This window comes from Ranitomeya variabilis, chromosome 3 (assembly GCF_051348905.1).
Source record: "Ranitomeya variabilis isolate aRanVar5 chromosome 3, aRanVar5.hap1, whole genome shotgun sequence".
NCBI classification, from domain to species: domain Eukaryota; kingdom Metazoa; phylum Chordata; class Amphibia; order Anura; family Dendrobatidae; genus Ranitomeya; species Ranitomeya variabilis.
This window is the reverse complement of record NC_135234.1, coordinates 42,182,697-42,200,528: the sequence shown is the minus strand read 5'-3', so window position 1 is coordinate 42,200,528 and position 17,832 is coordinate 42,182,697. Positions and strand designations below refer to the sequence as shown.

Genomic DNA, 17,832 nt, shown 5'->3' with positions numbered 1-17,832 from the left:
GTCCTCCAGATACAGAGATGTTCTTTGTAGCCAAGTCTCTGCTTTGGGCTTTAGATAATAGATGAATATTTTAGAGAATAGATTTTCTAAACTGAGCAATGTCTTTAATTATCTAGGCATATGGGATACATGGTTAATATAAAATATGGTGTACCTGCTTTGGAGATATGTCATTAACTCTTTATGAGACCTTGTCAATGACAAAGATCCAATCTTAAAAAACTAATCTCAATGTTAGGAGACATGTGCTTCAGAGCAAAAAGCCTCATTCCTATATTTCAAAATATAGAGGTCTACAGATATTTATGCTCTACAGATCCTAGGCCACTGGTGCACAACATTTTCTGGTCTGTGGACCACATTGTCAGACTTATAACATGTTCAAATGATGTACCCGAAAATGTCTGAAAAGCGCAGGTTCCACTTTGAAGACTACCACCCATAATAAAAAACAAGGTCACCTTCTTCTGTGTTTGCATCTCATTTTTCAGGACTTCAAAAATGATGGCCTATCCTTCGGACAGATCATCAATGTCATCAATGTCTGATCTGTGAGGAGAGCAACACCCGACAACCCTACAGATCAGCTGTTCCCGGTGTTGGCAGCAGCTGAAACTGCACAGCTCTGGAACTACACAGTTATGGAATTACACAGCTCCGTTGACTAAATAATGGCCTAAGACCCACTACTGCACATCCACCACCTATTCAAATCAATAGGGGGTGGAAGACAGACAGACACATGCATGACCAGGCCATGATCTTTTTGGTTAGCCACACAAAGGTAAGAAAACCCTAATGTGCTGTTATAAAAGGGTGCAAGAGATGGCCATAAAATCCATGCAACTACGAGATGCAGGCAAGTATGCACGTGACCATACGGTTGGGAAGCGCACAGACAGGCATCACATGTGTCCATTGGGCTGTAGGTTGTGCTATAGAGACAATGGACATCCAAAAAAGACGGTTTATCATGATAGATGCAATCTGCCGATATCTATTGAAAAAATTATCTACCATGTTGGATTTTGTTTTTCTTCATCATCAAATGCGAAAGTGGAATAGTCAGCCGAATGACAGATCTGAATTCCATCAATGGATCTCCAGGCCAGGCCACAGATCGTGGCAGTTTTGTCAAACGGTGTCTTTTTCACTTATGACATTGTTTCCCAACTTTTACAGGCCAACCACAAATAATAATTTGTTGAGAGAACAGCCATCAGAAATCTCAAATATAAGGCCAGCTGAAGGAACAATGACAGATCAACACTTACGACATCCGTGGTAGGTAAAAAGGGAAGGATTGCCGAGGTTTGTATGGGACAGCTATTTACCAAGGTTTCCCTTGTGGTTGAAAATGTGTGCAGTGGTGTTTGTGCATGGTCATCGAAGTGGAAATGCTGCAACTACTATTCCCCATTAGCACAGTGCACAATTTAGTTATATTACTTTCTAATAATGGGAATGCACTTTTGGATACATTAATTTAAGGTGATTTTCTGTATCAGACAGTTCATATTTTATGCACTCCCCGGACAAAGAGAGTTCTGTCTAAAGCTTGTCTAAAAAATGAACTGTTAGTCCAAATATAAACTTATATTACTCAACTTTGTGCTAATAAACAGAGAAAGGATGTTCTGAATTCGCAGAAACATCAGATGTCTGAACTTAGCCAGAATGATCCAGAACAAATGTGTATGTGATCCCTATGTTCTGTCTTGGCTTTTCACATGTAGCAGTCTTTAGTTGTTATTGGGGATTAACTCATATTTACAGAATTCAGAACTATTCACATAAATTATGCAAGTGTTTTCCACATTTGTTAATGAAAATGTATTAGAAGGAAACAATAATTCTAGGATCTTTCTCTTTAAAGCACCATTCCAGCATTTTTTATTGCAGCACAGGAGTGGTGCCATTAATGTAAGGTCCCTGCACCTAGACATTCGCCATCCGTTGTCTTCAGCTCTTCCCAGTGCCGCTCTGGTCTGGTGATGCCATCTTGTGACCGCAACTTCTGACTGACCGGAAATCAGAGGTAACAGTGACATGCTCTCAATATAAGTCTATGAGAAACTTGTCCTGGCCCATTCTGTATCTTACCTTCAATAGTGACTTGCGGCTTAAGCATCGAGCACTGGGGCAATCCGGCAAGTCACAATCTGCAGAAGACGACTGGAGCGGCGCCGATAACAGATGAAGACAGCAGCTGGTAAGTTTGATACTATATTCAGAGAACATAGATTAATGGCACCACTCCAACGGTAAAATGAACAAAAAAATGCTGGAGTGGTGCTTTAAAAGATAAAAAGAAGGGGAGAGCTTGGCTATAGGGGTGAAGTGGTACCTAAAGCTTGCTGTTTAAGAATGGTATTATAAATGCCACATGAAGGATTGAGGTTCCTGACTCAAGAGCACCCAGTTACTCCTGTGTTGACGGGATGTCCCATTCCTAACTCTAAGCAGCCGCACATTTCAAGCAAGAGCTTATATGGCTTTTTTAAATCATATGAATACATTGGCCCGAATTGGACAGAGTGGTTTCTACACCCAGGGATGGCAAAAGTAATGCAAATGGACATCATCAACAGTGCAAGTGAATTTTACTCACTGAGCGCCTGTTGGTTACAAAGTCTCTTTAAGACGTAACAGGCTTAGACAGTTGACATCAGTGAAACTTTGCTCATACAGGACTTGTGCTTGATTTTGCAATGAAATACTTCAACAACACTTCTTTAACCAGACAAAAACGTTTTTTCTCCTTCACATCTACAGCACTAGTCATGGCTCGTTTTCATGGTCACTTCTTTCGGCACTGGTGTCATGCCGTAACTTTTGTCTTGCATCTTGCTTGTTCTTGCGTTATACTCAGTACTGCTTTACAGTCACACACACATTTGTTGTTGTTTTTTTTCCACACTGCTGTTTCTAAACTTTGCTCTTATGGTGGCTTAACTTCTCTTTATCATTGGACACACTTCACTCAGGAATAAATGTCTTTGTTTCATTCTGTAGTGGCAGTCCTTGCTCTCTCTTTGTATTAGTGGCTCTCTCATCTAGGAGGATTAATCTTCTCTCTGGGCAGAAAACAACTGCTTTATGCTCCTATAAGGAGCTAACTAATCCCTGGGATGTCTCCCCAGGAAGCATGTGTTACTCATTCCCACTTGCTAGCTACCTAAGATGCAGACATCTTCTCTGCTTCAGCCTGCAGCTTATCACAAAATTCCCAATACCTCAGTCAAGTTACACTTAGCTCTCTCAGACACTGAGGGCCATGGACAGACATGCCAATGCTATCTACTTTCCCCATAAATTAGCTTTGCACACAGTAGCAGCAACTTTACGTTCTTCATCCTTCACTTTAGACATCATCCTGCTACTCTGTGACAACCGATTTAGGTGTGTGAGACCCTGGGCATTTCTCATAGAAAATGTAATTTGAGCATTGTACTTGTCTAACCAGCTACTCCATAGAGATTGAATGGAATGGGGTTCAGCATGCACAACTCTACTCCATTCCATAGGGAAACAAAAATGCCCCATTCTGGTAATCGTCAAGGATCTCAACATTCGGAACCTCACCGATCTAGAAGCTATAACCTGTCCTGATAACGTTTTAATACTGGAATGCCCATTTAGGTTTATTGTTGTGCCCGATACTTGAACATGTGCCTATTGTCCTTTTGTTGTAAAGGCTGGTGGGCCCAGTGTTGCTGTTCACCAGGAAAGTTTCCGAGCAGCCAGCGTGCAAGAGAAGGTGCTGAAAGTCAGCGTGAGTCCTCACAGAGTCCGATGCTGAGGGGTATAGTATAGAAGAGATTAAAAGGAGGAAGGTTGGTGCCAAAATGCAGGGTGCTTAGTAACCAAATATGCAAATTGCCTTTTCCGAGAGGAAGAGAACTTGAACCCTAGCACCACCTATAGGAAGTAGCAATCCAAAAAGTCAATATTGACTCAAACGAGCCTTGCCACATGACTTAGGGTAAAAGTCAAACTCAAATTTTCATTTGCAGACACATGTTTCAGGGTTTTGCCACGTCTCAGTGCAAAGCTTGAGATCTGACCAAGTGATGTGCCAGAGAGTGTCTAGGTAATGTATAGCTGTTATAGTAAGAGGCAGTGGATTGGAAACATGGGTTAATGGGATTGTCAGAGCATAAAAGAAGCAAGGTATTAGTATAGCTACCATTACACAAGCCAACATCCAAAGTTGGAGTGACCATCACACTGAGAGGGGCATTCTCCCCTGAGGGTTACAGTGAGGTATGAGTATGAAAATTCGTGGAAGTGAGTAAACAGGGTAAATACCAAGTCCTATAAGCTCTAGCCGGATTGGTCTGTGTAAAAGTGAGTTATCCCATCTACTATATAACAAGCTAAGATTCAAGTGTGATACTGTGTGATGTCTAAGTTAAAGTTGCAGGTATAATGTTAATAAAATCTCTATCGTTACACCTTCACTGCAGACTCCTTCACTTGTAGCTTTTCATAGAAAGTTCCAAGTTTATTATGTTTTTTTTTAAAGAATAAGTGCGTTCTCTTCAGTGAAAATGCTGTGTTGATATCAACTTGCAGTTTGTGTATTTGGCTAATCTTATGTAATGCTCGTGGTTGCGCATGGATGAGGACATTTATCTCGCCCGTGGACACATGCTGTGACTTCACTGAACATATATGGCTTTGCAATTATATTGTGTTTATGGCTAGACCATAAATCAAGTAAGCGCATCCGTGAAGCGAGCAGTGTAAGAATAACACATGACGCAGGATCTGGTTGAATAGATTATTGCTTCAAAGTTTGGCTATAAACAGAAGGGACATTATTCGGGTTGGATGATGCATATACAGTATATATATATATATATATATATATATATATATATATGTTATTGTATAGTACACAGAGCATGCGATTTGGCATTTTAAAGATCCAGATAATTATTAATGAAGTATATCTGTAACTCTCCCTGCAGCTGCCATCACACAGTTGTGATCACTTAGTTTCGAAAGATTCATTTTTTCCCCTTGCCTTATTTCTGAATACCCCTGTCATGGCAGAGTAGTTTCTTAACATGATTTCTCAAAGAAATGCCCCTGCCATCACTTTTATTGCCAAGACTGATATGTTGTATGAAATGCCCAGAAGAGTAAGTAAAATTAAGTCACTAAGTCACTCTCAAGAATGACAATGGTCACCTAGAAAAACGTTCAGAATTAAGAGTCCTAAGTAGGGCTCGTTGATTTGTATCTGCTCTATGTACTTTCAAGTGTCTATGTTTCCAATTTAGAGAATTACAATACAAGATTGGCAAAGAAGGCTTTACGTACATAATGTTCAATTTCATCAGGCTTTCATCAGTGACTCAGAGACTCTCAATTCTAAATATTTTTCTATCCACTGGCTAACACGGTACCAAAATATATAATGGTCACCTACTCTTTCAGTGTTTACTATTCACATCGCTATATATCTATTTTTACATTGGCTCCAATCATAGAATGACCAATGACATTCGCCCTTTGTCATCCCACCCTATCTTCTCCCGTGCAATGCTTTGCCTTTGACCATAAGTCTCAAGCTGGCCAAACACGAGACTTACATCAGCCGAACCCACTGATATCAACGGGTTCAGTAGACATTCTCATTTGTGTGGCGTGATGGCCAAATGATGGTCAGGACTGGAGTGATATTTATCAAACATGTCTGATTTTGGGCAGCTGACTGCATTGTTCTCCCAGAGATAAGTCACTGGCTAACTTATCAGTCAGCGGCGTTCTTATAGAGAACATAGGAGTGCTTGGACAAAATAGCTCTCCTGTGTATGGGAGAGTCGGCTGAGAGAGCTGTATTTTGGCCAACAGCCATCTAATGTGTATGGCCAGCTTTAGGCTCAATGAAGGGTTATGTGCACAGAGCGTAGACTTTGTATATTGCTATATGGGGCCCATCGAATGACACCATGATACTAAGATTCTCTGCTCTTATTGATAAACGTTGGCATTTTATGGAGCAAACTAGATGGAAAAACCTCCATAGGCCTTCAATTAAATCAGAAGCGTGATGTCGTACAGGTGGTACCGATAGATCTGAGTGCTGTATAATAGCTTTGTATACCTTGTTACAGCCCTAACTCCAAAATCACAACTTATAGCTATGTAACACCCCAGGTAACCGGTTGTTACAGTGGCATTGCTTTCTTCACGGGGAGAGTGATGTCACGCTTAAAAGCGAGGAAGGATCCCTTTAACAGGTGTTCAGCACATACAACACCACTCTGACTCCAGGCCAGAAGGGGGAGCTCTACACCAGACTTCAGGGGAGCTGCTCTCTCTGGTCAGGAGGAGGAGTCAGTTGCTAGGCAGTTGGAGAGAGTCAGTTGGTGAGAGGAGAGCGAGGAGTGAGGAAGGAAAGCTGGGGCCATGTGTTATGACCCCAGTGGACAGGGTCTCAGAGGAACGTGTAAGTCTGCGAGATTCAAAAAACCAGCTCATAGGGCTGTGGTAACTGGGTTGACCAAATAGCTACTCCTAACGCCAACACTAGAAGTAGCCGGGGATCATGCCTACGGTGATCGCTAGATGACTCGCGCCAGCCGGAGAATCTAACTACCCCTAGGAGAAGAAAACAAAGACCTCTCTTGCCTCCAGAGAAAGGGAACCCCAAAGCAAGATACAAGCCCCCCACAAATAATAACGGTGAGGTAAGAGGAAATGACAAACACAGAAATGAACCAGGTTCAGCAAAGAGAGGCCAGCTTACTAATAGCAGAATATAGCAAGATAACTTATCTGGTCAACAAAAACCCTATAAAAATCCACGCTGGAGATTCAAGAACCCCCGAACCGTCTAACGGTCCGGGGGGAGAACACCAGCCCCCTAGAGCTTCCAGCAAAGGTCAGGATACAGATTGGAACAAGCTGGACAAAAATACCAAACAAAACAAAAGCAAAAAGCAAGGAAGCAGACTTAGCTTGAAATACAGGAACCCGGATCATAGGACAAGAGCACAACAGATTAGCTCTGATTTCAACGATGCCAGGCATTGAACTGAAGGTCCAGGGAGCTTATATAGCAACGCCCCTGAACTAACGGCCCAGGTGAGGATATAGGAAAAGACAGAGGCTCCAGAGTCAAATCACTAATGACCACTAGAGGGAGCAAAAAGCAAAATCACAACAGTACCCCCCCCTTAGTGAGGGGTCACCGAACCCTCACCACGACCACCACACGATGCTTAGCACCCTCGAGCCAATGACGCCACTCCTCAAATGCCCATTTCATGGCCAACAACTCCCGATTGCCCACATCATAATTTCGCTCCGCAGGCGAAAACTTCCTAGAGAAAAAGGCGCAAGGTCTCATAACAGAGCAACCAGGGCCTCTCTGCGACAAAACGGCCCCTGCTCCAATCTCTGAAGCATCCACCTCAACCTGAAAGGGAAGCGAGACATCAGGCTGGCACAAAACAGGCGCCGAAGTAAACCGACGTTTCAACTCCTGGAAAGCCTCCACGGCAGCAGGAGCCCAAATAACCACATCGGAGCCCTTCTTGGTCATATCCGTCAAAGGTTTCACAATGCTAGAAAAGTTAGCGATAAAACGACGGTAGAAGTTAGCGAAACCCAAGAACTTCTGAAGACTCTTAACTGACGAGGGCTGAGTCCAATCAAGAATAGCTCAGACCTTGACTGGGTCCATCTCCACAGCAGAAGGGGAAAAAATGAACCCCAAAAAGGGAACCTTCTGTACACCAAAAAGACACTTTGAGCCCTTGACAAACAAAGAATTTTCACGCAAAATTTTAAAGACCATCCTGACCTGCTCCACATGCGAGTCCCAATTATCAGAAAAAAACAGAATATCATCCAGATAAACGATCAAAAATTTATCCAGATAGTTCTGGAAAATGTCATGCATAAAGGACTGAAAAACTGAAGGGGCATTAGAGAGCCCAAAAGGCATCACCAAGTACTCAAAATGACCTTCGGGCGTATTGAATGCGGTTTTCCATTCATCCCCTTGCTTAATGCGCACAAGGTTGTACGCACCACGAAGGTCTATCTTGGTAAACCACTTGGCACCTTTAATCCGGGCAAACAAGTCAGACAACAGCGGCAAAGGATACTGAAATTTGACAGTGATCTTATTTAAAAGCCGATAGTCAATACAAGGCCTCAAAGATCCGTCCTTTTTAGCCACAAAAAAGAATCCCGCACCAAGAGGGGAAGAAGACGGACGGATGTGTCCTTTCTCCAGAGACTCCTTGATATATGAACGCATAGCGGTATGTTCAGGTATCGACAGATTAAACAGTCTTCCCTTAGGAAATTTACTGCCTGGAATCAAATCTATTGCACAGTCACATTCCCTATGAGGAGGCAATGCACTGGACCTGGACTCGCTAAAGACATCTGATAATCAGACAAATACTCCGGAACTTCCGAAGGCGTAGAAGAAGCAATAGACACAGGCAGGGAATCCTCATGAATACCACGACAGCCCCAACTAGACACTGACATAGCCTTCCAGTCAAGGACTGGATTATGGGTCTGTAACCATGGCAGCCCCAAAACAACCAAATCATGCATTTTATGTAGAACGAGAAAACGTATCACCTCGCGGTGTTCAGGAGTCATGCACATGGTAACCTGTGTCCCATACTGCGGTTTATTTTCTGCTAATGGCGTAGCATCAATACCCCTAAGAGGGATAGGATTTTCTAATGGTTCAAGAATAAAACCACAGCGCTTAGCAAATGAGAGATCCATAAGACTCAGGGCAGCACCTGAATCTACAAACGCCATGACAGGATAAGATGACAGTGAGAAAATCAAAGTTACAGACAGAATAAACTTAGGATGCAAATTACCAACGGTGACAGGACTAACAACCTTAGATATACGTTTAGAGCATGCTGAGATAACATGTGTAGAATCACCACAGTAGTAGCACAAGCCATTCCGGCGTCTATGAATTTTCCTCTCATTTCTAGTCAGGATTCTATCACATTGCATCTAATCAGGTGTCCGTTCAGACAACACCATGAGGGAATTTGCGGTTTTTCTATCACATTGCATCACATCAGGTGTCTGTTCAGACAACAACATGAGGGAATTTGCGGTTTTGCGCTCCCGCAACCGCCGGTCAATTTGAATAGCCAGGGACATGGTATCATTCAGACCTGCGGGAATGGGAAAACCCACCATAACATTCTTAATGGCCTCAGAAAGGCCATTTCTAAAATTAGCGGCCAGTGCACACTCGTTCCAATGTGTCAGCACGGACCATTTCCGAAATTTTTGGCAATACACCTCAGCCTCGTCCTGGCCCTGAGACATAGCCAGCAAGGCTTTCTCTGCCTGAATCTCAAGATTGGGTTCCTCATAAAGTAAACCGAGCGCCAGAAAAAACGCATCAATATCAGCCAATGCCGGATCTCCTGGCGCCAACGAAAAAGCCCAATCTTGAGGGTCACCCCGTAAGAATGAAATAACAATTTTTACTTGTTGAGCAGAGTCTCCAGACGAACAAGGTTTCAGGGACAAAAACAATTTACAATTATTCCTGAAATTCCAAAACTTAAATCGGTCTCCTGAAAACAGTTCAGGAATCGGAATCTTGGGTTCAGACCTAGGATTTCTGGTAACATAATCTTGTATACCCTGCACACGAGCGGCAAGCTGGTCCACACTTGTAATCAAGGTCTGGACATTCATGTCTGCAGCAAGCTTAAGCCACTCTGAGGTAAAGGGGAAAAGAAAAAAAAAAAAAGAAAAAAAATAAGAGAGAGGGAAAAAAAAAAACTCTAAATTTTCTCTCTTATAATCCCACTTCTGCAATGCATTAAACATTTAATACTGGCCTGGCATACTGTTATGACCCCAGTGGACAGGGTCTCAGAGGAACGTGTAAGTCTGCGAGATTCAAAAAACCAGCTCATAGGGCTGTGGTAACTGGGTTGACCAAATAGCTACTCCTAACGCCAACACTAGAAGTAGCCGGGGATCATGCCTACGGTGATCGCTAGATGACTCGCGCCAGCCGGAGAATCTAACTACCCCTAGGAGAAGAAAACAAAGACCTCTCTTGCCTCCAGAGAAAGGGAACCCCAAAGCAAGATACAAGCCCCCACAAATAATAACGGTGAGGTAAGAGGAAATGACAAACACAGAAATGAACCAGGTTCAGCAAAGAGAGGCCAGCTTACTAATAGCAGAATATAGCAAGATAACTTATCTGGTCAACAAAAACCCTATAAAAATCCACGCTGGAGATTCAAGAACCCCTGAACCGTCTAACGGTCCGGGGGGAGAACACCAGCCCCCTAGAGCTTCCAGCAAAGGTCAGGATACAGATTGGAACAAGCTGGACAAAAATACCAAACAAAACAAAAGCAAAAAGCAAGGAAGCAGACTTAGCTTGAAATACAGGAACCCGGATCATAGGACAAGAGCACAACAGATTAGCTCTGATTTCAACGATGCCAGGCATTGAACTGAAGGTCCAGGGAGCTTATATAGCAACGCCCCTGAACTAACGGCCCAGGTGAGGATATAGGAAAAGACAGAAGCTCCAGAGTCAAATCACTAATGACCACTAGAGGGAGCAAAAAGCAAAATCACAACAGCCATGGAGACGAGTGATTCTATAGCTCCTGGGAAGGAAAGAGAAAGCAGAGCAGTTTGTAAAGAGACTGAAAGGAGGAAGGAGCAAAGGCGAAGTGAAGAGCTGGAGAGAGAAGTTGTGACTGAACTTTCTCCACGCTGAGTGCATATACCGGTAGCTGGAAGACCCAGGTTGTGGGGGGTAACTTCGTGCCCCATGGCACAAACCAACGGACAGCTAGATTTCAAGATACATGTCCACCAGTAACAGATAGAGCCCGGGTTGTGAACGAGATCCTGTAAAAAGGCTCGAGTTACCTGTCATACGGGTTAGTGTCCTACCTAAAGGGGGACAGAGAGAACCGTGAGGACCTTGTGTGAGGCCTAAGGAAGCAAGGGACTACAACACCATAGCGCTAGAGGGAAGGCTTCCAACTCCACCTGGCTAGGGGGATTCCTGAGACGCTTCCAAGCCAGCCACCAACCCCTGTGATCCGGTATCCTGGACTGTGGCTGCCTGAATCATACAGTAAAGAGGTAAAGAGACTGCAACCCTGTGTCCTCCATTTCTTTCTACACCACCTATCATCTATTACACCGGGCGCCCTGGGGACCCAGCTTCACCTGTGGGAAGCCATACCATCCCTGCTGCTATAATATCACCGCAGTGGACCCCTTTAAGCAGCGTCGGTCACCCTTGACCGAATACCACAGGTGGCGTCACAAACTTTTATTATTCAATTAACCCCTTTAAAGACCATCCCTTTAACATGGGCGCGCAGGGCCATGGACTGGGTTGCTGCTGCCTTGACACATCCCTTTAAATACCCGACCCAGTGCCGAGTACCCACAGCCCTGGCGGGCATTCCAACTCCAAATTCCAAAAAAAGTCACATTTTACTGAACTGCCAAACTAAGTTAGAATTTCTAAAAATTAGATTAATCTAAGTTAAACATACATTAAAGGGAATGGAACTTAGATATTGATGACTTATCCTTAACATAGGCAGTCGATAACAGATCGGTGGTGGATCAACACTTGGCATCTCCACCAATCAGCTCTTTGCAGCTACGGTTCCACACAGCGTACAGTGCTGTACACTGTGTAGTGGCCATTCTCAGGTACTGCAGCTCAGATCACATTCATGTTAGTGGGAGCTTCAATGCAGTACCTGTTGCCATACATACAAATCAGAATTTGATTGTTGTAGTCAGGGAAACTGAGTTAGATTTGGGGGCATATTTTCCAGTGAAATGATAAATAGGTCAGAATTAAGAAGGGCTGAAATGAAAGATACTGTAATAACATTTTGAAATTGAAGAACATGTAGACCAGCAGCTTTTAGTAATATTCAATTTTACAAATATTTTGGCAAGCACTCAATGCACTGATCAAGAAAGTTAAAGGTGGTGATCTTCGAAATGACCTCAAAATTGCCATTTCATTAGAAAGCCAGTGCACATGAAGAATGCATTTCCATCAGCTTCAGACAATTCTAGGAACGGTTTACAGCAAGAAATTACTGTGTGTTCTTAGCACAGGGAGGAGCGCGGGGCAAAGTCGTTGGGCTCGTTGATTTGTATCTGCTCTATGTACTTTCAAGTGTCTATGTTTCCAATTTAGAGAATTACAATACAAGATTTGCAAAGAAGGCTTTACGTACATAATGTTCAATTTCATCGGGCTTAGTCATCGTTAATATCGTATTACCATGAAATCTAAACTGAACAATCTGAGATTTTCCATATTTATGAGACAGGATAATTAGATTACTATATACATGAAGAACATATCCCAAGAAGATGACTGATTTAATGGTGACATGTACAGGGTAATCAGTTAGTGCCCAATTTGAGAAATGTCTTCCACAGTGTTGGATAGTCCTCTCTTCTAAGGCGCCGTTCACACTGGATTTTGGGCACATACGTATGTCCGCTGATGATACTTCTTGTCAAACATATAGTGCATGGTAAAAAATATTTTGTAGGATACAGTTAGAAAGAGTGTTCTGATGGACACCAGCGAGATACGTGTCGAAAGGACATTATTTTTGTATATGACTGTCTATTAAAAAGGAGTCTGTCTACCCAAACTGATAGTGTGATCTATGTCTTGCCCATTGGATTTCCATGCCTCTATCACTGGTGAATGACAGTGCTGACTTGCTTGCACATAGTGCTCGCTCTAGGAATGCCAGCATCATCAATCACCATCAAGGGAGACAAATCAGTGGGCGGAACGGACAATTGGGCCTCTTGGCCACGCCAAGCATATCTGATTAAACTCCCATTTCTGCCGAATAGGGGCTGTGTCTATATCCCCTACAAGGCTATACTGTATGCTTAGTTTATACTGTCAGTTTGGGCTGACAGTCTGCCAGTGAAATCTATAGGAACGTCCCTAACCTGGGGAATGGGATGTAAAGCTAGACTTTTCTAGAGCGGACTAGATGGGGAATCCATACCACCAGTTCATAGCTAAAGGGATTACAGTAAGGCTCATGCACAGAGTTGTATTGTGCATCTGTATTGTAATACTCCGACAGAGAAATATGTTTTTTTTTCTTTCTATTTGCTTTTATCCAAATCCAAAATATGTGACATGCTTCATTCGAAAGCATAAAGCTAACTTATTCCTGGAAGGATTGCATTTCCTACATACGCTATCTGACGGAGCATGATACTATACCTCCTAGACAAAGACTCACAGCCTCCGATGCTCAACCATGAGGCCTTAAAGAATTAGTCCCATCTCATAAGTTTACTAGATATCACTAAGATAATGATCAAGGGGGTCCTTAGTAAGAATGATAACTGAATCACAACTCCATCAAGTGGATCATCATTTTATAAGATGAGAACACCCACACTTTAATGGAACTGAATTGTCAAACTTTAAAAAAAAAGTTTAAGATGGTTTTGCTAGAGTATGACTGCTTCTGGGAAAGAATTTGTCACAAATTTGAGAGTAAAGTAGGCCATGGATAAGATAGCTGTCAGTTGAATGCATTCTATCGAGAGACGAACGGATCTTTTGAAATTCAACTTCGTCACTTTGCTGAATTTTGCCCGTGAATTTGATTTGCGGAAAATAAATTAGTGCAGTGCTCAATACTGAAAAGGTTGTAATTGCTCAGAAAATACACATGAGGGAGAGGAGAGAGAGAGAATCCCGCTGACCATAAGAGCTTACACTCTTCAGAAGAGAGACAGGACCCTGCTTACATTGTACTGAGGTGAGGGAGGACCCTGCTGACCATAAGATCTTACACTCTTCAGGAGAGAGAGAGAACCCCACTGATCATTAGAACTTACACTCTACAAAAGACAGAGAGGACCCCGCTGATCCAAACAGCTTACACTCTATAGGAGAGAGAGGACCCTGGAGACCATGAGAGCTTACATTCTACAGGAGAAAAAGGACACCACTGACCATAATAGTTTACATTCTACAGGAGAAAAAGGACACCACTGACCATAAAAGCTTACACTCTACAGGAGAGCGAGGACCCTGCTGACAATAAGAGCTTACATTCTACAGGAAAGAGAGGACCCTGCTGACCATAAGAGCTTACACTCTACAGGAAAGAGAGAGGACCCCGTTGACCATAAGAGCTTACACTCTACAGGAGAGCGAGGACCCCGCTGACCATAAGAGCTTAAACTCTACAGGAGAGAGAGAGGACTCCGCTGACCAAAAGAGCTTATTCTGTATCGGGAGAAGCAAAGGGCGAAACGCGCGTCGGTGCGAGAGGGGAGCACCTAATCACCCTTCATTATTCGATTTATTGCCTAAATATACTTGTGACTTCCAGCTTTCAGGTAATATTATTATTTGGGATTAATGCTGCATATAGTGATGATTTATTCTGTATGCCCTATGCACTATTGAATATTTAATTTTCATCTCACATACGTGGCATACCTGGCAATGGCTTTGTATGTAATATCATAAGCTGTGATTTCAGGCACACATTTATGTAATGTGATTGTGGGTGTTATTCTGGTCTCCCTTGGGTATTCTTTGTATTTTATGCATCATGCCTTTTATCTTTTAATTGTTGCCAAAAAAATAAGATTTTTCTAGTATCATTTGGTTCTCTTCTTTGGGCTTGGTGGTTAATTCAGGCTGAGGTTCCCATGTGTTGTTTATATGTTCTGAAGTGTCAAAATTAGTATTGATTATTGGACATTGCTGTTAAATAACAATAGAGATACAGTACAGACCAAAAGTTTGGACACACCTTCTCATTTAAAGATTTTTCTGTATATTCATGACTATGAAAATTGTACATTCACACTGAAGACATCAAAACTATGAATTAACACATGTGGAATTATATACTTAACAAAAAAGTGTGAAACAACTGAAATTATATCTTAAATTCTTGATTCTTCAAAGTAGCCACCTTTTGCTTTGATGACTGCTTTGCACACTCTTGGCATTCTCTTACTGAGCTTCAAGAGGTAGTCACCGGGAATGGTCTTCCAACAATCTTGAAGGAGTTCCCAGAGATGCTTAGCACTTGTTGGCCCTTTTACCTTCACCTTCTGTGGTCCAGCTCACACCAAATCATCTCGATTGGTTTCAGGTCTGGTGACTGTGGAGGCCAGGTCATCTGGCGTAGCACCCCATCACTCTCCTTCTTGGTCAAATAGCCCTTACACAGCCTGGAGGTGTGTTTGGGGTCATTGTCCTGTTGAAAAATAAATGATGGTCCAACTAAACGCAAACCGGATGGAATAGCATGCCACTGTAAGATGATGTGGTAGCCATGCTGGTTCAGTATGCCTTCTATTTTGAATAAATCCCCAACAGTGTCACCAGCAAAGCACCCCCACACCATCATACCTCCTCCTCCATGCTTCACAGTGCTAACCATGCATGTAGAGTCCATCCGTTCACCTTTTCTGCGTCACACAAAGACACGGTGGTTGGAACCAAAGATCTCAAATTTGGACTCATCAGACCAAAGCACAGATTTCCACTGGTCTAATGTTCATTCCTTGTATTCTTTAGCCTAAACAAGTCTCTTCTGCTGGTTGCCTGTCCTTAGCAGTGGTTTACTAGCAGCTATTTTACCTTGAAGGCCTGCTGCACAAAGTCTCCTCTTAACAGTTGTTGTATAGATATGTCTGCTGCTAGAACTCTGTGTGGCATTGACCTGGTCTCTAATCTGAGCTGCTGTTAACCTGCGATTTCTGAGGCTGGTGACTCGGATAAACTTATCCTCAGAAGCAGAGATCACTCTTGGTCTTCCTTTCCTGGGGCGGTCCTCACGTGAGCCAGTTTCTTTGTAGCGCTTGATGATTTTTGCCACTGCACTTGGGGACACTTTCAAAGTTTTCCCAATTTTTTGGACTGACCTTCATTTCTTAAAGTAATGATGGCCACTCATTTTTCTTTACTTAGCTGCTTTTTTCTTGCCATAATACAAATTCTAACAGTCTATTCAGTAGGACTGGACTGGATCAGCTGTGTATCCACCAGACGTCTGCACAACACAACTGATGGTCCCAACACCATTTATAAGGCAAGAAATCTCACTTATTAAACCTGACAGGACACACCTGTGAAGTAAAAACCATTCCCAGTGACTACCTCTTGAAGCTGATCAAGAGAATGCCAAGAGTGTGCAAAGCAGTCATCAAAGCAAAAGGTGGCTACTTTGAAGAACCTAGAATATAAGACATAATTTCAGTTGTTTCACACTTTTTTGCTAAGTATATAATTCCACATGTGTTAATTCATAGTTTTGATGCCTTCAGTGTGAATGTACAATTTTCATAGTCATGAAAATACAGAAAAATCTTTAAATAAGAAAGTGTGTCCAAACTTTTGGCCTGTACTGTATAAGTAGCTATGGATATGAAACAGAGACCAAAAGTGGTAAATGTAAAGTAAATTCCACAGTGGAGAGAGTGATACTCACTAAAATAGTACAGGTCTCCATTTCCTGGATGGCATCCTTCCCAACGCGCGTTTCAGCACGCTGCCTTCGTCAGGGGTTTGTTCAAATAAGTGTGAAACTGCAAATTTAATGAAATTCAACTCTAACTTGATCCTCCACGGATCGATCCGCTCATCTTTGGTGATATCTCAACCAAGCCAACATAGCGGAATACCCTTTTTGCTACATCTTCATGAAGAGGAAGTCGAGATGTCCTACCCGTTAGCTTGAAGACAAATTTGCTGACTTTTTGTTTCAACTGGCTGTAATATGGAAGCATTTCACCAACAGCCCCCAAACCGCAAGGATGCTTTTCAATGGTAAAATTACTTTTCATTCCTGTTTAATATAAAATGTGATTATCATCGGCAGGCAATGCAACATCTGCAATCTATCCAAGTCACCTGGAATAGCTTTACACAAAATAATGCATGTAGTAAACCTTCTGCTAAAACTGGAATTTGCGATCTCTATAATGGGGCATTTATTTTACTGTGTTCTAAATTAAGTCCCATTCAGCATCCGTATACACACAATGAATAGCTATCGCAAACATTGAAAAGATGGATAGTTTTTATACGATCAGAAGAAATTAAAACCCCCCGCTTCCCGAAAGGACCACTTTCCTCTGCTGCATATGACATTAGAACAGCCAGCAATAACTGAGTATCGCTACAATCCAGGGTCTCCGTTAAGATTTACGTAATAGTTGCATTCTCCATATGTGCCGTCCTTAGGGAGAGTGGGAATAATCTCATGAAGGCTGAGAAATTTCTTAGAAAGACCTGTTTTTTTATGTAATTGAAGGCAGGGCTGCCGTCTACACTGAGCGCTATCACTTTCAATTTTAATAAAAGGAAGGCTTGATGGAAAAAATCGTGGCTACAAATTACATCGATGCTATACTGCTCAGCTGAAAAATATCGTCTTACCTTCCATATGGTTTTTAAGTGCTGTGTATTCTGTAAGTACTGTGCGGGTTATATGCCCATGCTTAGCAATAAACATATCCTTCCTGCCAGCGTCGGACTGGAGCACCTTGGGCACAACAGAGAAAATAATTCATGGGGCCCACTATCTAGCTACATAGAAATAAATACAAGGTCACCAATTGTGTGGTAAAACAAGCTAATATCAGGGTATAATATAAGGTAGAACACGTCTTAATTATGTAGCAGCAGTTGGGGTAGCCCCCTCATGGAATATAATGCAGCCCCCTCATAGATTATAATGTAGCCCCTTCATCTAGTATAACGCATCCCTCTCATAGAAT

The 17,832-nt window shown here is 42.5% G+C and overlaps 1 long non-coding RNA gene across 1 annotated transcript in view; it reads right to left on the bottom strand.

Moving 5' to 3' along the window:
* Positions 1-17,590, bottom strand: part of LOC143817934 (uncharacterized) — a 32,991-nt gene extending 15,401 nt beyond the window's left edge. The window contains exons 1-2 of the long non-coding RNA XR_013224214.1: positions 17,492-17,590; positions 16,779-16,898 (exon numbers count right to left, since the gene is read on the bottom strand). This is a non-coding gene — a long non-coding RNA (uncharacterized LOC143817934). The remainder of the gene's footprint in view (positions 1-16,778; positions 16,899-17,491) is intronic.
* Between the last annotated feature and the right edge of the window lie 242 nt (positions 17,591-17,832).